The sequence below is a fragment of the Mirounga leonina genome, unplaced genomic scaffold, assembly GCF_011800145.1.
Source record: "Mirounga leonina isolate KUSES-001 unplaced genomic scaffold, KU_Mleo_1.0 Mir_129, whole genome shotgun sequence".
NCBI classification, from domain to species: Eukaryota; Metazoa; Chordata; class Mammalia; order Carnivora; family Phocidae; genus Mirounga; species Mirounga leonina.
In genome coordinates, this window is record NW_023270323.1 from 36,911,543 (window position 1) to 36,931,429 (window position 19,887).

Here is a 19,887-nt window from a genome sequence, read left to right on the forward strand (position 1 = left end):
TTGACAGCATGTTAAAGTTCAACTCCTTTAAATTCTCACCCAGGGCAGAATTTCCCCTTCATCAGTCCAAACCCCTGCTGGCACATACCCAGCCTCCCCAGCTTTAAGCAGCTCTAGTATTTAGGAAATTCTCCCTCACCCTGGGCTGAAATTTGCCTCCTTGGAACCTGCACCCAAGACCATACTAGCAGAATTTTGAGTGTTTGTGTTTTAGTGAGAGCTGTCCATTTTGGAGACAGCAAATAAAATGCACAGAAATTTTGTGAATCATTACACAATCTAAAGTAACATGATTATTAATTGAGCAGTAAACTGAAAATAAAAATTGTTGGAAACATGTTAATCATACTTCAGTGAAAAAAAGAAGTGTTGGGAACAACTTACATTTTCTCCATCTGTAAAGAGGGCGAATAATCAGAAATTCAGCTATACGGTAAGCAAGGTAAGCAACGGATACAGTATTTACTTTGCAGGTGGAGTTATTTTGCAATTGTCAATTTCCGAGAAGAAAAGGGGAATGTATATTTTAAATGACTCCTGTTTTCTTGTCTTTTTAATTTAAAAAATATTTAAAGAGACATTTTAAAAAACTCTTCACCCAAAAGGTAACCTTCCAGATTCCTTTATTATAAAAACAACTGTTAAATAATTAAAATATAGTGTATGTCTCATAAATACAGGTTTATCAACAAAAGCCAATAATAAGAACAGGGGACGTTATCTGTATTTTATAAAAATGTAGCTGTTTGGGGGCACCTGCGTGGCTCAGTCATTAAGCGTCTGCCTTCGGCTCAGGTCATGATCCCGGGGTCCTGGGATGGAGCCCCGCATCGGGCTCCCAGCTCAACTGGGAGTCTGCTTCTTCCTCTCCCACTCCCTCTGCTTGTGTTCCCTCTCTCACTGTCTCTCTCTCTGTCAAATAAATAAATAAAATCTTAAAAAAAACCCCAAAAACGCAGCTATTTGAACCAATATGGAATTCCAAGGCTTTGTACAAATTAAAACCCAAGGAAAACTCCAAGGGGGTAGATGGAATAGAACTTAAATGAGAGGAGAACCCTCAGAATCCAGGCTCCTCTAAAAATCCCAAGTCATTCAGTAAGAAATCAGGGACTTGGCAAAATCATAAAAAGGACAGGCTGTGTTTTCACAGAACAGTCCTTCTAAAGGAGAACTTTCTAGACTCAACCTCATTTTGCCCTAAACTACTAGCTGGTCACACTTTAGCACCTATACCTCACTCTGACACTGTGAGGCAAAAAAAGGTTCACATTCCTGTTTTACAACTGAAGAAACTGAAGTAAAATCAAAACATTCATTCTGAACAGTACTCAAGCATATATCAGTCCGTACTGGCATTCCAACAACTGGGTGAGCTCAGTGCTAGCTGTGTTCTCCCTTCAGTGAAATAATTTCCTTCAGTTAAATTCGATAGTTTTCGGGGCGCCTGGCTGGCTCAGATGGTTAAGCGTCTGCCTTCGGCTCAGGTCATGATCCCAGGGTCCTGGGATCGAGTCCCACATTGGTCTCCTGACTCAGCAGGGAGTCTGCTTCTTTCTCTCCCTCTGCCTCTCCCACTGCTCATGCTCTCTTTCTCTGTATCTCTGTGTCTCAAATGAATAAATAAAATCTTTAAAAAAAAATTCGATAGTTTTCTTACTAAAGATAATGGAAAACAAACACAGGCCTGTCGAGGAAAAGAGTCAGTATGAGTTGGGACCCACAAATGCTGTCTCTGAACACGGCCAAGTTGAATGTGCCCTGCTTGCCTAAGAATTTTGTAAGCTGTGCTCAGCTGTAGTGTGTATTAGAATTTACTTACTGACATACAACACAGAGGATGTTTTTGTTCTTGTCTGTCTTTGAATTACAGTAAATATATCACAGACTACATCATCCATCCCTTCCACATGTATTAGGGCAACTTGCCCTAATACACAGGAAACATTTTTTGAGCACCTAATGCGAGGCTGAATAAAACCTGGTCCCTGACTTCATGGAACTGGCAGTCACATGAGAGAGACAGACAAGCAATTCAGTAATTTCCATAGAAAGTGACAAGTCCTTTGCTGGAGCCAGGTGCGTGATGCTCGGGGAATGCCAGCAAGGGTAAACAAATCAGATCAGGTGGTGGGAAAAGGCTTCTCAGAGGAGCTGACTTCCAAGCTGTCAGTAGCAGAGTTAACCACCTCTGACTCCGACTTCGGTTCCCAGCACTCAGGTGAGAAAGTACCTCCTGACCCTGCTTTTCTGAGTGCTTGACACTGTCATGGCCAGATTTAGTGCCTGTGCTCGAAGAAGGAAAGAGAGGGGGAGAGGGAGAAGCTGAAGAAGGGAAGGAGGGAGAGAGCGGGAAAGAGAAAGGGGAGGGGTGAGGAAAAAGGTGGGGGAGAGATGGAGAAACACTGAAAACAGAGCAGGGGCGCCTGGGTGGCTTGGTTTGTGAAGCATCCGGCTCTTGGTTTCGGCTCAGGGGGTGATCCCGGGGTCGTGGGATTGAGCCCCCAATGGGTTCTACACTCAGCTGGAGCCTGCTTGCGATTCTGTCTCTCCCTCTCCCTCTGCCCCTCCCCCTGCTTGTGCTTGAACGCTCACGCTCTCTCAAATAAATACATTTTTAAAGAAAAGAAAAAGAAAACAAAGAGCAGAAGTTAAAAGCTCCATGACAGTTTCCAGAAGTCGCTGGAGATTGCCAGAGGTATGAAGGGTGACCACCCTGTGCCTGAGCAGTCTATGTTCTCGACGTGGATGTACAATCTAATCTATGACCACTCTCTCTTTGCCAATCAACAGGACACGGGAATGCAGTCTCCTATCCAGGTGAACTTGAACCAAACCAGTGGGGTGCTGCCTCTACCACCAGTGAAGGCAGCAAAATGAAGGCACAGATCCCTGTGCTCTCCCGGAAAATGAGGCCAGGCTCACTACCAATTCCCCAAGGTGCCTTCTCCACATAGAACGCACAAAGAACCCCAAGTCTTCCGCCTTCCCAGAGATGCAACACAACTGTGATTCCATGCTCGCCTCCTCTGGGATCCCATTCCCCACTTGGGACTCTGCCAAAGATCTGGGGTGGGGGGACAAGTATGAATTGTTACCTTAGATTGTCTTCCAGGGTCTCCTCATCTGAAGAGAAGTTCCCATTGCTGACACTCCGGGGAGAGTGACTCTTATTCCCTGCTGATGCCTCCTGGGACCACAAAGTGTCTTTCTTTTTCCTTCTGCCAAACAACTTCTTAAAAGGCTGGAATTTACCTCCTTTCTTCTTGTCTGTGGATTACAAGATAAACACACGCTGCAGCCTGACAGGGCTGCACCTCTGAGCCTGAGAGCAAATTACAACTGAGCTGCCTCTGGCCAAGGGAGCTGGGGCAAAGGGCGGCCATCAGAGTGAATGAACGACCAAGCCCTGTGCCAGGAATGTCAGGGCCAGTCCCTGGCTGGGCACAGTCAGGCAGAGACATGCCAAGGGCACAGGAAGTCTCCTGCCACCGGGCTCCCAAGAAGCACCTGGGGCGACACGGAGGGGTTCCGAGCTTCATGGTGGCCGCACAGTAGCCCCCTGCACATGCCACACAAAGGTAGCACCTGCTTTAACAAAGCAGATGGCTGGTGCCCTTCTCCACAGAAGCTGAGAAAACACGTAAGTCAGACAGGTGTTTAAAAAATTTATATACCTTTACATATGTAACTTTCTATCTCTGTGTGTGTGTGTATATATATATTCTCCACTGAGAATCACCCTGTTTTAGCCCTTGTTACATACAGAAGATAACTGCTAACTCTTGGCATAAGCTTTGCCCCCAATTCCCTCCATCGCTATATATTTCCAGTTTATTTCTCCTGTCTCCTTTTAAAATCTACTATGAAGAGCCCCAAAGGAGTTGCTATGAACATTTTGCCATATATTACTTCAACCAGTCAGGACCCAGGCTCAGGGCCAGCATTTCCGACAGATATTTTAGGTAATACCATTCAGTTCTGTTTCTTCAATCACAAATGCATCCATATCACTCCGCTCCTACCTCAGGAAAGAAAGCGCCAAACCAGAAGAAGCATCTTTTCAGATCCTTCCTTTTCTTTAAGAAACCATTTACCAGTGGTCAATCTTTTCAAATTTTATTTATTTATTTATTTAAAGATTTTATTTATTTATTTGAGAGAGAGATAGTGAGACAGAGCATGAATGGGGAGGAGCAGGAGAAGCAGGCTTCCCATGAACAGGGGGGATCACGACTGAAGGCAGATGCTTAACCGACTGAGCCATGCAGGTGCCCCCCCTTTTTAATTACTTAATCCTTACTATGCACCACTGCTTTAAGAACTGTCCAAATATTAATTCAGTTAATCCTCACAATGACCCTATGAGGTCGGTACTATTAACATCCTCGTACTACAGATGAGGAACCTGAGGCATAGAGAGATGAACTAACTTGTCTATGTCATGGGAAATGTATCTTTGAAGCTGGAGTCAAGAGCTCTGAGGAAAAAGAAAAGATGAAAGCTCGCAAGGTGTATGGAAAAGTACCTGCACAAAACACACAGGTATGAGTCCCCATCTGAGTATCAGAACCCCCGGACCTCTGCTAACCAGAGTCTACGGAGAAATCTGGGTATAGAAATGAGGTTAAAGATGTGCAAGGTAGTCATCTCATTTCTTCTGGTGATTTCAGTTCTAGCCTTTCTGAGACAGAGTCTGAAGTGGGAAGAAGTAGTTTAAACCACTTTGCCCTGAACTGTGATGTAAGATACTAAGAAAGCAGATAGAACAGTGATCAATCACAAAAAGACAACAGCCTGGGATCCTTACTATAGGTGCAAAGAGGCCTTCAAACTACAGTGGTCCCTGAAACAACAATGTATTCTATCACACTTAAGAGGAAAGGTCCCTTGGTATATCAGATGCCTCCTATCAATAAGGCTTTGTGCTAGGCATGCAGTCCTTAAGCCAGGGTTAAATTCTTTTCACTGTGTTTATTATTTAAAAGACAGTACCGGGGCGCCTGGGTGGCTCAGTTGGTTAAGCGACTGCCTTCGGCTCAGGTCATGATCCTGGAGTCTCGGGATCGAGTCCCGCATCAGGCTCCCTGCTCGGCGGGGAGTCTGCTTCTCCCTCTAACCCTCCTCCCTCTCGTGCTCTCTGTCTCTCATTCTCTCTCTCTCAAATAAATAAATAAAATCTTTAAAAAAAAAAAAAGACAGTACCATGCAGTCTTGATGATCACGGCTTTGTAATTTAGCTTGAAGTCAGCCATTGTGATTTGGTTTTCTTTTTCAACACTCCTCTGGTTATTTGGGGTCTTTTCTGGTTCCATACAAATTTTAGGATTATTCCAGCTCTGTGAAAAATGTCGATGGTATTTTGATAGGGATTGCACTGCATATATAGATTGCTCTGGGTAGCATAGACATTTTAACTATACTTATTCTTCCAATCCATGAGCATGGAATGTTTTTGCATCTTTTTGTGTCTTCCTCAATTTCCTTCATAAATGTTCTGTAGTTTTTAGAGTATAGATCCTTTACCTCTTTGGTTAGGTTTATTCTTGGTATCCTATGGTTTTTGGTGCAATTGTAAATGGGATCGATTCCTTAATTTCTCTTTCTTCAGTCACATTGTTAGTGTATGGAAATGCAACTGATTTCTGTGCATTGATTTTGTATCCTGCCACATTAGCCAAACTGTGGAAGGAACTGAGATGTCCTTCAACAGAGGCATGGATAAAGAAGATGTTGTTTATAAATACAATGGAATATTTCTCAGCCATTAGAAAGGATGAATACCTACCATTTACATCAACGTGGTTGGAACTGGAGGGTATTATGCTAAGTGAAATAATCAGAGAAAGACAATTACATGGTTTCACTCATATGTGGAATATAAGAAATAGTGCAGAGGATCATAGGGGAAAGGAGGGAAAACTGACTGGGAAGTTATCAGAGACGAAGACAAACCATGAGAGAGTCTTGACTATGGGAAACAAGCTGAGGGTTGCGGAAAGGGCGGTGGGTGGGGGTATGGGGCAGCTGGGTGATAGGCATTAAGGAGGGTATGTGATGTGATGAGCACTGGGTATTATATGCAACTGATGAATTACTGAACACTACATCTGAAATTAATGATGTACTATATGCTGGCAAATTGAATTTAAATAAAAAAAGATAGGAAGTGTGTTCAATACAATTTAAATCATAACAAAAATGGTAAAAACAAAACAAATTGGAGGGTTTGATTTCAGAATGTTTGTATGTTTTCAGTAGTTACTTAAAAAAAAAAAAGATTTTATTTATTTGACAGAGAGAGAGAGAGCCCACAAGCAGGGGGAGCAGCAGAGGGAGAGGGAGAAGCAGGCTCCCCACCGAGCAGGGGGCCCAATGTGGGGCTCAATCCCAGGACCCTGGAACCATGACCTGAGCCAAAGGCAGATGCTTAACTGACGGAGCTATCCAGGCTCCCCATAATTTAATTATAGTTAACTCCCTTGGTTCTAGCTCAATTGAACACCACCAAACCCACCTTGACTTCAGAGCAAGTGATGATTTTTTCCCCATCAATAAATTCTGACATAATCTAAAATTCTCTACTTAGCTTAAGCTAGATATGTGGTCCAGGCCAGGGATAATGATGCCATAACTGATACTCATAGAATTTTGCTATGGTCTTTTAGAATATTTCTGATTAGAGAATTAGGGATTAGATACTTCTGCAGTGGGAAAAAGGCAATCAATATAAAAGGAAAAAGGAAGAGTTTCACCTCAGAAATAAGTGAAATGTAGTACAAATTAGTGTGTGACCATTTATAATAATGCTGCCAAATCTAGAAATCAGGTGTCAGTTACATATTTTGAGCTTTGGACAGTCACACAGAAAATATTCATTTATTTCATTAGTGCCAGAGACCAGTTATACAATGTAATGATACCTGTACCATCCTAGAGAATTTCTTTAATTTAAAATTTTTAATTAACTCATTTTATATAAGGTCAGCTCTTTTAACACTTGCCTGACGTTCTCTGATGGTCTTCAAAGACTACTAATTATATTCATTGTTTATAAATACAATGGAATATTTCTCAGCCATCAGAAAGTGAATATACTATCATTTATTTATGTCTTTTACTGCTGGTGGATATTTGGATTGTTTTCAGTTTTTTGCTATTATGAACATTGCCTCTTGGAACATTTTTTTTTTTTAAAGATTTTATTTAGGGGCACCTGGGTGGCTCAGTCCTGGGATCAAGCCCCGCATTGGGCTCCCTGCTCCGCGGGAAGCCTGCTTCTCCCTCTCCCACTCCCCCTGCTTGTGTTCCTGCTCTCACTCTCTCTCTGTCAAATAAATAAATAAATAAATAAATAAATAAATAAATAAATAAATAAATAAAATCTTAAAAAAAAAAAGGCAAGTAGCTAATAAATTTTATGAAACATTGCAATTCTATGGCACAACAACCATTATGAAAACCTGAGCACGGGTCTATGAATATCCATTAAATAAACTATTTTATGATCAGTTTATGATTTGGGGGCTGCCTTGTCTCCATAGAATCAACTGGATTAAGTGCATGGTTATCACTAGCAGCTATCTTCCTTCATAGGTAACATCAACCCTTACTGTGAATATTTTTGTACAGATGGGGTCTAAAAGATCAAAGCAGTTTTAACAATGTAGTAAAACAGAGCACTTCTGCAATGGTAATATGAAATACTCCAAGATACAACTGCCATGCATTAGAAGTATGTATAGTTTAGCAAAGTCATCTCCAACATTAGCGTATTTAAGTTGGCATTTTAGAATTTTATAACACAAATCTATTTTCGCTGGGTGGTTGGGACAGTGGGGGGAAAAGGCAAGGGAGAAGGAAGAAAGGTTATTCCTACTAAATTTGTTTTTACCGGCTGCAGCTCTAGTTAGGGGTTAAGTGTGTGGGCCCCAGAGACAAAGAGTACTTGGCCCGAATCCTGATCCAACTTTTACTAGCCATGAAACATCTGCTTACCAGCCTCTCTGGAAATTTACCACCTTAAGTGGTAAGACTGAATTTATAGTAGAAAAGGCAGTGGCTGCTACATTTTCTTAATATTTCAGCAATTTTCTGTTGCAATTTTTCACATGAAAGAATCTATATATGCATATAGACTGCTTCAGGGATCACAGTAATTTTCATTCTTTAAGTACTGAATTAATTTATTTTCATCATCCAATAATTACTTTAGGGAATTTTTTTTCATTTAAAAGGGTGCACATTATCCATTATGTCATGGATATAATTACATGCCATTTGATGGCTGCATCATCATAATTGCTAGTTTATATAGAAGATTCTAAAAAATTAAAAATCACTAAGTCAAGCAAATCTGATTCATTTTCCATTTGTCGTAAGGATGCAATTCTTACATTTTCATTTCTAAACCTAAAATAATAAAAGTGTACAATTTATCTGCACTGGATTTATATGGTACGCTTCCAAATGAGAAACAGAATTTCCCTGTGGTAGTTCATTTTAAGCAACACAAATGTCTTCGTCTGGGGTTTCTCAGAATGTGCTCTATGGTTGGTGCCAGGTTCTTATTCAAAGGCCAGTACATTTGAGAATCCAGGTAAAATACAGTTAAATATGTTTCTTTACTATGAGACCTTTCAGTCTTTAATATGCTGACATCATCATCACTTTCCAAAAGAGCAGAGAAAATGCGGTGCTTCCCAGAGCTGACTTTCTGATACTTGTCATGACTAGTCCCCCTCTGAACAGACCGTGGGAATCCTTGTCTTCATTATTTCTTTCAAAAATCTTTTTTAAATTTTATTTTATTTTTAAGTCATTCCCACACCCAACACGGGGCTCAAACTTACAACCTGAGATCCAGAGTCGCATGCTGTACTGACTAAGCCAGCCAGGCACCCCTCTTTCAGAAATCTTTTATTTTCTTTAGATACCATATATTTCGTATATACATCTCCCCTACAATCCAGAGTACACTGCTCAGTAAACTCGAGTGAGTTGACTGAAACATTTTGGTTAAAGAAACCTAATGTTTACGTCAAGTTCTCATTTCAAGCATGCCTGTAAATAGCATATATTAGGACACAGTACACCACAACTGTCTGAATCCTGTAATTTAATTTAAAGGTAATTTCACCACATTTTTCTTAGCTCTGGAACATTAGAGTACTTTTCAGAAGAAACTGTTCAGTTAAAAAAGATTACTGGAGGGGCATCTGGGTGGCTCAGTCAGCTAAGCATCCGACTCTTGATTTCGGCTCAGGTCATGATCTAAGGGTTGTGAGATCGAGCCCCGCACTGGGCTCCCACGCTGGGCACGGAGACGGCTTAAGATTCTCTGTCTCTCCCTCTCTTAGAAAAAAAAAAAAAGATTCCTAGAAGTACAGTGATCCACAATCCACTCGGTGGCTATCACATTTTTACCACATCCAGTAATCCCAGTACGTTTGGCAACGTGTAGGTAGGTCGCACTCTCCGGTGCCATGTCATAAAAAGACTAAGGACTGAGATCCCACTTCCAGAGAGGAGGGAAGGGGTATCACGGTGGCTGTCAAGTTACAAGAGGAAGGAAGGAAGTGTTGTCTCTTTTTCTGGGGAAGCACAGAGGGTGGCAGATATTTGCTGTTGTGTTGATTCAGAAAATGAAGAGACAGGATCAATAATACTCTTTTAGAAGAGGGCAGGGGTCCCTGGAACAAATGAGAGGCCCAGGGGTGGTGGTGACTGGCATTCACAAGTCAGGGGCACAAGCAGAGAGTGTGGTGACCAGCCCATATCAGGGACTACTGGGTCCTGCACATGCACGTGGACAGGCTATGGTATATGTTCTAGACCTCTGGGGCAGGCCTAAAGTTTGGATTTGCTGTTTCCTCAGACAGAAACATCATCTTCTTCCTTCTCAACCTGATGAACTTCTATTCATCCTTCAAGACCTATGTCCTTGAAGTTTTCCCAAGTCACCAAGCCCGGCGATAACTGACCACACCCGCCTCTGGCTTCCGAGTGCTTTGCTCACACTTCTTCTGTGCCACACCATGGGTTATGGACTGAATTGCTGAACTGTGTCCACTCAAAACGCGTATGTTAAAGTCCTAACCCCCAAGTACCTCAGAATAGGACTGTATTTGGAGACAGTCTTTAAAGAGATAATTAAGGTAAAATGAGGTCATCAGGTAGGTCGTATTCCAATATGACTGGTGTCCTCATAAAAAGAGATGGGGACAGACACACATAAGGGAGGACCATGTAAGGACACAAGGACAAGATGGCCATTTACAAGCCAAGGAAAGAAGCCTCAACCAACAACAACGAAACCTTGATCTTAGACTGCTAGCCTCCAGAATCATGAGTCAACAAAGTGTGTAGTTTAAGTCCCCCATTCTGTAGTACTTTGTTATGCAGCCTTAGCCAACTAATAGACCACATTATAGTTGTGTGATACTAAAGCAGTCACTTTGGATCATCTGTGACTCTGTGCTTTCACACCTTCACTCGTATACTTCTGCCTGGAGTATCTTCCTGCCTTTGGCCAGAGAACTCCTAGCTGTTCCCCCAAACACATTCCAGGCGTCATGTTCCCTGGACAGCTGTCCTTAAACACTCTGGCCCGAAAGAATGACTCCCTCCTCTCTTCTCCATTTGTGCGTGCGCAGACATCTCCTACGATACCACCGAGCACGCTACAGCTCCCAGACTGCAAGGTCCCTGGGGACAGGGACTGCACCTTGTTCATTCTATACCCACAGCACCCGCCATGCTGCCTGCACTCAGTCATACGCATCTACTGTTCCCTATCCCCTCAGGGGCAGATGTGTTTCAGAAATCAGAATTTTTCAGATTGTATAAAGGTGTATTTAGACCCCAGTGGGGTCTGTGACAGCACTTTATCATCAAATGCAGGATTCCTGGAAAACATCTATATTCGCCTTAAGTTTTGCTAATAAATAAACCTGTGTCAAACTTCCAAAGAATTTTTGAAAATAGATAAAGGATGGTGATCTCTTTATGTAGTACAGTTGGTCCTGTAATCACACTTGTTTTGACAATGCAAAAATGTTCCAGTGTGACTGATCCAAGGTATCTCATCCACGAGAAACACTAGGTGAATGCAGAATAGTGCACCCAGTTGAAGTGAGCAAAATGCACACACGCACACCCCTCAAATATCCACCAGTGACCCCAGACTGCCACGTGTGTTACACATGTGGTATTGCAGCCGTCTGTCCAATTTCGGATAACCTGCCTTCCCCTACCTCGCAAGAGCTCACAAGCCACAGACCTTCCAACGCACCAGTCCACAAGCAAACTGTGGGGCTTTTCGAGGCTTTGCCATATTTACTGTAGTACTTATGTATTTCATTACCATTTAATATGTGGAAGACTGCTACTATTTTTATTAGGTTCTTATTCTTTTAAAATATGTCATTGATAATTTTTTGTGTGTTGTGTTAATATCCCATTTTTCCCATTAGACTTGGTTTTTGTTTTGTGATTTTGCACAGCATGCTGATTTGGGGCAGTGTATAGGTCACATTATAGCAGCACTGACTGTAAATACCTAAGCAAAACCTACTGAATTATGTGTGTACGTAACCTAGATCTAGGCAAAGATGTATCAATTAAAATGACAATGACTTGGCAGGTTTCTTAGGCCCACTATTTTTCAAAACCACATCAATTTTTCGGTTTTCTGTTTTCCCATTGATTTCTCTCAGAACCCCCTATGACATGTCTTACAACAATTCACAAGCAACACCAAATAATATTTAGAAATAGTAACAGAGGCAGACATGATTGCTAATGTTAAGTCTCAGTGTCTGGCCACATTTCTCCCACATGCTAGAAAATGTGTGGGTGCTGGTTGTTTTCACTGCCAAATTGTGCCACTTGAGTTTCAGAGAGTGCTGTGAATAAAAAATCAGGCTGACTTTGAGTGGGAAATATTGGCAGGGGGAGCTGCCTACTACCTTACCCTGCAAATGTAGTGCAGTAGGACAAAAGCTTTAGGGACATCAGAGGCTGTATTGATCAGGGTTTAATCAGAGAAACAGAACCAGTAGGAGATAGAGGTAGAAATGTGTGTATGTGTGTGTGTAAGATATATTAAAGGATTTACTGCAAGGAATTGGCTTACACCAGGTGGTGGCTGGCTAAGCAAGTCTGAAATGCACAGGGCAAGTTCTCAGGAAGGGCAGGCAAGAATTCATGAGCACGGACTGAAGCTGCTATTCACAGATGGAATTTCTGCTCTCACGGAAGCTTCAGTCCTCTTTTTAAGGGGCCTTTCTGTCTATCTTTCTATCTATTGAGAGGGAGAAAGAGAATCCCAAGCAGGCTCCACGCCCAGCACAGAGCCCAATGTGGGGCTCAATTTCACGACCTGAGATCATGACCTGAGCCGAAATCAAGAGTCAGATGCTTAACCAACTGAGCCACCCAGGTGCCCCAAGGCCTTTCAATTTATTGATTCAGGCCTACTCAGATTATTGAATAATCTCCCCTATTTAAAGTCAATGAATTATGGACTTTCATGACATCTACAAAATACCTTCACAGCAACAGTGCAATTAAACAGTATTTGTGTTTGATTAAATAACTAGGACTATGGCCTAGCCAAGCTGACACATCAAAATGATCATCATGCTCCAGGGCACCTGGGTGGCTCAGTTGGTTAAGTGTCTGACTCTTGATTTCAGCTCAGGTCGTGATCTCAGGGTCGTGAGATGGACCCCGCAGAGCTCTGAGTCTGCTTGAGATTTTCTCTTCCTCTCCCCCTGCCCCCCTCTGCTCACGCATGCACTCTCTAAACAAACAAATAAAATCTTTAAAAAAAATTATCATCATACTCCATCCTATGTCAACCTGGCCCCTTCTATACATCTTTTTTAATCATACTTAATCTCCAAATAAAGTCAATATAACAAAGTCACATTTCCACTAACGTGATACAAACATCCCACATACATTTGAAAACACACTAACCCGCTCCCCAGAAGAGGATGCAAAGTCTTTGAGTAATATACACACTTCTCCTATAACTTATATACTGAGGCATAATGCTATTATTAACATATCTGACATTAAAGGATAAGGAGAGAAGAGGGAAGAAAACAAAATTATTTGGTTAATATATATACAACCATATTCATAACAAAATAAGGAAAAAATACCCTTATGAGTCCTTGTTTTAACAACTGGTCATGTGGTCATAGCTCTCTTTATATGTATATGTATATTTACATGAATATGTGTATGTGGTCTTCCTATGTAATCTTTGTAGCCATCTTGTGCCACTACCCATTCCACATTCCTTTTATCCTTGGCAAGGAAATCAACTGGCTATGGTTCTTTGCCTGGTAAGGTGACACAAACCTACATTCCTACAAACCTGGGCCATTAGCTGTCCTGAACTGAGCTGTTGTAGTTTTCTATTACTCCATAGGACCCCGGAGTACTAGCAGATCCCATAAAAGATCTCCTATATTCCAGACATACTCTTCCTCACCTCTGTGGTATGGCAGCAGCCCAACTGTCCCTGGGTGGTCAGGATCAATCACTTTGGCCAGTACAATTACCCCCTTCTTCACCTATTCATGGAGAGGCATGTGTAGCCCCAGATGCTGGGTGATAGTCTCAACTACCAGTTCAATGGAATCACTGTTGGGTTCCCTTGTGGAAGCACTCCGCCCAACGGAACTAAGAACTCTAGACAAGCAGAACCTAAAGTCAAGGGGATGGCAAGTGAAAATTTCCCTAGGGGGTTACTAGGAGTTATAGTGGACCATTTCTATTTCCAGCCCTTTATTCCGACCCATGGAGTCTGGCTGTGAGAGTGACAGTCCCAGGGCTAGTACTGCCACCTAGCTGGCACTGTACCTGAGTCTTCTAAAGGCCATCCCACCATCCATCCTATCAAGCCAGCCGCTTCAGAATGATGGGAACATGGTGCGACAAGTGAACTCCATGAACACAGGCCTATCAAGTCCCTTGATCAGAAGTGATGTCTGTGTCAAATACCATTACAGCAGGTAAGTCCACAGACCATAGTTTTGGCAGAAGCACTATGTGCAAAAAAGGCAAATCTGTGTCCAGAGTTAAGTGTCTGTTCTAGGAAGAACAAAGTGCTGCTCCTTCCATGATGGAAGTGGTCCAATGTAATGGATCTGTACCAGGTAGGTAGCTATTCATCTCAGGGCATGGTGCCATACTGGGGACTCAGTGTAGGTCTCTGTTGGCCTTGGCTGGTGGAAGTCAGTGTTGCTGAGCTCATGCATAACTTCCCTCTCTGCCACTATTGTATTCACAGGCCCACTGACAAGTAGATGGGGCAAGAGGCTGATAAGTATCCACAAAATGTGTCATCCTATGCACTTGATTATTAAAACCCTCCTGAGGTCATTCTTTAGTTAGCATTTACATGGGACATGAATATCCTGCAATCCTTTGCCCATTCAGAGAGGTCTACCCACCTACCTCTTCCAGAGACCTCTTTGTCACCAATTTTCCAATCACAACCCTTCCAAGTCTCTGACCATCTAAACCACTGGCTACTTACCACCTACGAACTGTTATAGACTTGTACCTCTGGCCATTTTTCCTTATAAGCAAAACAAACAATCAGATGTACTGATTGAAGTTCTGTCCACTGGGAGGACTCCCCTTTACCACTGTCCTTTGGGGCTGTCCCAGAATGGGGCTTCAGCATGACAGCTTTTGAGTGGTGCCTCAATATCATGCAAAACTATCCATAAACCAGGCCTAAGTTTTCTCTTCCTCAGTTAACTAGTCATAGGGATCGCCCCATGAGGCCATAGGTACGGGATGGGAGAGAGAAGGTAGTGTAGCAGGAATGGGGACCATGGGCAATTAGGCCACTTCTTCATATAACTTTGTGCCTTCTGGGCCTGCTCGAACCTGATCTTGCATACACTACTTTCCTTCTGATAATGGAATACTGTGCACACCCAGCTTTATGGCTTGGTGGCTTAGACAACACCCAGTTCATGATGGGCAGCTCAGGTCACATGGTAACTCGGTGGTGCATGGTGAAGTGTTCAGTGTCTACTAAGCCAAAAGCTGCCTAGCCTTAGCAAGCCAAAAGCTATTTCGCAGAAGCTTGATACATAGTTATCAGCAGAGGATAGCAGGGTTTTGTCCCCAAATCCTGAGTGTTTCCTGTGATTCCTATAGAGCCTGCCAAAGGCTCCAAACAGTATCCCTCTCTGTCAGTGACACTCAAGCACCACCGGATCTGCTGGACCAAATGGCAGAGCGGTTTACATGGCAGCCTAGACCTGTTACAGAACCTTCTCTTGTTCTGGCATTACTCAAAATTAGCAGATTTTTGGCCACTCAGTAAATGGACACATGCAAAAGAGGAATACGCTGCCTCCAAAATCTAAAGAGACCTACTAGGTGTTGTGCCTCTTTCTGGTGGTAGGACGGGCCAGATGCAACAACTTATCTTTCACCCTAGGAGGGATATCACAACACGCTCCAGACCACTAGACTTCTAGGAATTTTGCTAATGGGAAAGGTCCCCGAATTTCAGTGGGATTTATTTCCCATTCTCTGGCATGGAAGTGTCTTACCACTATGTCTAGAGTAACTGCTACCTCCTGCTCACCAGGTCCCATCACCAGGCTTACAAGTCTTTAGCCTCTGTGATATTATTACGTGTCAGGGATTTCTTTGAAAAACAAGCTGATTTTTAAAAGATGCAGTATCTTGGTTTGGTACTCTCGTACTAGTAAAAATTTCAAAGTCTGTGTGTTTTTACATCAATAGCTTCATTAAACTGAGAGCTGGGTGGCACTGATAAACCAGAAATAAGGCCTGAAGAATGTAATGTTTGTTGAGGACTATTGAGTAGAGGACATTTAGGAACATGGGTGGTTATGACTGGTTTAACTGTGAAGGAGGCTCAGTGGGTAGACAGCTGGAAATCGTGACAAAAATTGTAGTAATTATTGATAATACAGAGACTCTATAAAGGTTAGTGAAATAATTATTTAGTTACAGATTATAGAATGATTTGATTCACTAATAATTTTTTTTTAACCTAGGGGCAGGTACAATCTTAGTTCCTGTTGGATAGAAGGTGAGTTGGGGTCAAATTCTCAAACCATGCCTGAATATGTAAAAGTTCTTAGAAATAAAGGATACAAGTCACTAGTTCTACTATGTGAGCAACAGTTCTTATTAAACTTAGCCAAAATTCAGGGGCACCTGGGTGGCTCAGTCAGTTAAGCGGCTGCCTTTTGGCTCAGGTCATGATCTCGGAGTCCCAGGATTGAGCCCCGCACCGGGCTCTCTGCTCAGCGGGGAGTCTGCTTCTCCTTCTGACCCTCCCCCCTCTCGTGTGCGCCCTCTCTCACTCTCTCTCAAATAATTAAAATCTTTAAACTTAGCAGAGGGGCGCCTGGGTGGCTCAGTTGGTTAAGCGTCTGCCTTCGGCTCAGGTCATGATCCCAGGTCCTGCGATCAAGCCCCACATCCGGCTCTCTGCTCAAGCGGGAAGCCTGCTTCTCCCTCTCCCACTACCCTTGCTTGTGTTCCCTCTCTCGCTGTGTCTCTCTCTGTCAAATAAATAAAATCTAAAAACAAAACAAAACAAAAAAAAAACTTAGCCGAAATTCCTGATGGTACCAGCCGCAAGTGGACCAAGGTCAAAGTGACACTAACGTGTCATAGACCCATCAGGCAAAGTGCTTGTTGCTTGTGTAGACAACCTATGAAAAACAGACCCCAGGGGTAGCAGAATGAAACCATGAGTGTTCAGATGGTCTAAGAAAGGAATAAGAACTCACCTGATCCTCTGTGCCTACCTATGGGTAGAGCTGCCTTGTTATCATTTCTGAGAACAGAAAAGGAAATACTGTTTTGAAAGATTTAAAAAAAAATTCTAGTCTGTCTCAGTGTTCCAGATTATGTCAGGCAGTCCTGTCAGGCTGTTCTTCCTTGATCTGTATTGATACTAAGTTTATTTCTTTTGCTACTTATTCTGTTCTCATTGGAGAGCACTAGGCAAGGACAACACAGTTCTTTGAGAATCACTGTCCTCCCCCTGGATTTCTCATTCCCAGACTAACTCTTGGACAACAGCTTGGACAGGTAACAGATTCATTCTGGAACGGTCCTATTCTAGGGAGAAGTAAAACAAAAACAAACAAACAAACAAACAAAAACAAACAAACCACTACCAGTTTTGTAGAACCTTTCCATTAATTCATGTACCAGACACTGGTGGAATAAATGGCAATCCAATTCTCAGACTCCAAGGGTCTATGATTTAAATTTTCACCTGTTTCTTGGATGTGATGTCTCTGACTAGTAACCACTGGGTCTGTGTGATGTGGGAGTAGGGGAGAAAACCAAAGCTGCCCTTTGTCCTTTCATGGTTGGGAATCACTTTTGTGAGGTAATCTCCATTCTGTGGTGACAGATGTCTTAGAAATGCTACTGTTTGCCATGCAACTCAATGTCCTGAAGTGAGTCACTTCAAGGAGTCACAGGAGCTCCATAGCTAACATCAGGAAAACTTGCAAAGGTCACTCCTAAACCACAAACATTGTGGCTTGAATTTTGTTACCTAAATGCGGCCCCTCTGTGCAAATATTGCTGCCTGTTTGTACATTTTAGCATCACCAAGTCCAACAGTGGCTAAAATTATGACATAGGACAAATGCTCTTCGCTTCAAGAGGTTGTGTGAATATGGGGAAACGAGCCTCAGAGTCTTGAAGATCTGGGCTTATTTAGTCACCTTTGCCATTTACTAGCTTCTGGGGACCTCAGCTCCCACATCTATAAAATGAGGTGACTAAACCATATACTATCTAAGGTCTCCCCCCCACCACCAACATTCTAAAATTCTATGAGCTATTTCCTTAAAAAGCAAGGCAAGTTTGGAATATATTCTAGCTCATAAAATTTGTAACTCTTTTCATAAATTATCTATTATGTTTTTTCTACTCCTTGTTTGTCTCTAAATGATACTAGTTTTGTTGCCACCACGTTTATTTAGCAATATTAAGGACATCTGGGGCTTGGGAGAGGCAATAACTTATTCTGCAAGTTAGTAAAAGAGGACCAAATCATTCCTTCTCTTTGTGTCAGGATCCAGGTCCCTATTGCTAGGAATGACAATGCTGACGGAGAAGGAACCTAGAATTTGAATTCCCAACCTCCATCACCCCATTGCCATCCTGAGGTATGACTCAGTAAGTTTTCTAAGAAAAGTGACCAATGTGTGGGCCTCAGATCACAGAGCAGAAGGCCTGTCTGGTTTTCTTGGTGTCTTATATATTCAGGAATGTATGCCCTCCCTGGACTCTTACTCCACCTAATAACCCTGCAACTTTATATCCTGTCTATTAAACTCCACCCAACTATGGAGAAGCAGTATTATTGTGTCCAGCACAAGTCAGTGCTATCTCTGCAAGAGCCCTGTTTCCATTGGGTTCAGTGCAGATCTCAGACCATAACTGATGAACAAATATTTACTACAGTCCTACTGTGTACAGAGCACCGAACTAGACCTGGCATATCACAGGAGCCCTTGAGTTCCTGACACCTACTAGTACTCAAAATTTAGGAGAGTAAGTTACTTTTCAAAATTTACGAAGTTTTTAAGATTCTGGCTCCATGAGAAAAAGCTGGAGTCTTACTAGGAGAAAACCCCCTGGTAGCGGCTAATGATGCTCTCTCTACCTGAAGGTCCAAAGGGTCTAGTGGTAGTGTTGGCAGTCATGAAGGTGGTATGTGTATACATTGGGGATGAGCTGAAGAGGATGTAAAGTCTTCTCTCGAGGGCAAGTGAAGATCAATGAGGCTTGGACTAAGGGGAATCCTCAGGCCAGTGTCTTTCAGATAATGGGCGACAGCCTATTTAGCAGACCCTCCAATCAATTTAGTGGGCCATGACCAAGAGTCCTTTAAAACTAAGTAGAAAAGAGAATAAGGTGGAATAGAAAATACAGTGAGCTCTAGTTCATGAAACTTGTCTCTATTTATGTGTGTTTGTATACATAACTTTATACACACATATGTTCTGATATAGAACATAGTTCTTTCTCTAGGTCAAGTCAAAAATATTTGAGAAATGCTAATCAAGAAAAACTGCCACACTTCCCAGTAAGTTAGAAATTTAGACGCCAAGAGTCAACAACTATTTGTCAACGCAAGCCACTGCATATGGCAGTCACTGTGGCTGAAGGAAGATGAGAAAGCACTGCATGCAAAAACAAGCTGAGAGCTGAGCTGCCAAAGCCATCAGCTGCCTGACATCGCCAAAGCCAGAGCTGCTGTGCATACTGTCAAAATCTCTACTTAGGCTTTGATCAGTCTACTTCTCAAGTACTGGAACTATCTCAGAGTTGAACAAAACCTCACACTTCTTAATTAAAGAAGAAAGCTTTACTAAACCTGAGATTCTGTGCCTGCTGAGCTTGGTTTGGGGCATAACTTAAAAACTCATCATGTGGGGCATAACTTTAAAAAAGCACTCTGCTTTACCTTTGACAGAAAATTCCTGCAATATAAAATTTCATGCAGGAAATCAAATCTGTATGCACCAGATTCATTTCTGCTGAATCGCATTATTGATACTTTTCAAGTGCCTTTCATATAACAATTTCAAGGAGCTGGGAGTCATGGTGAAGTCACTACCTGCTTTCCACATCAGATTGGAGAAGCTAAGCTAGCTGAACAAGGTCAGATGCCAAGAGTAAAGAAACAGGTCTCTGTATTCTGAGCCTGATCTCCAGACATATAGCTAGACAGGCACTCAGGTCAGAAAGCAGACTGTTGCAGAATATTCTATTCTCCATCAGTTTTTCATGGATTTCTTTCCTTTAGCCCAACATCCAAATAACTGATGAAGTACC

General features: G+C 42.4%; 1 protein-coding gene across 1 annotated transcript in view; it reads right to left on the minus strand.

Annotated features, from left to right (window-relative positions):
• CRACD (capping protein inhibiting regulator of actin dynamics) overlaps nt 1-19,887 on the minus strand; it is a 250,404-nt gene that overhangs the window by 44,481 nt on the left and 186,036 nt on the right. The window contains exon 4 of the mRNA XM_035004934.1: nt 3,099-3,270. The gene's annotated coding sequence lies outside the window, so the exon portion shown is untranslated. The remainder of the gene's footprint in view (nt 1-3,098; nt 3,271-19,887) is intronic.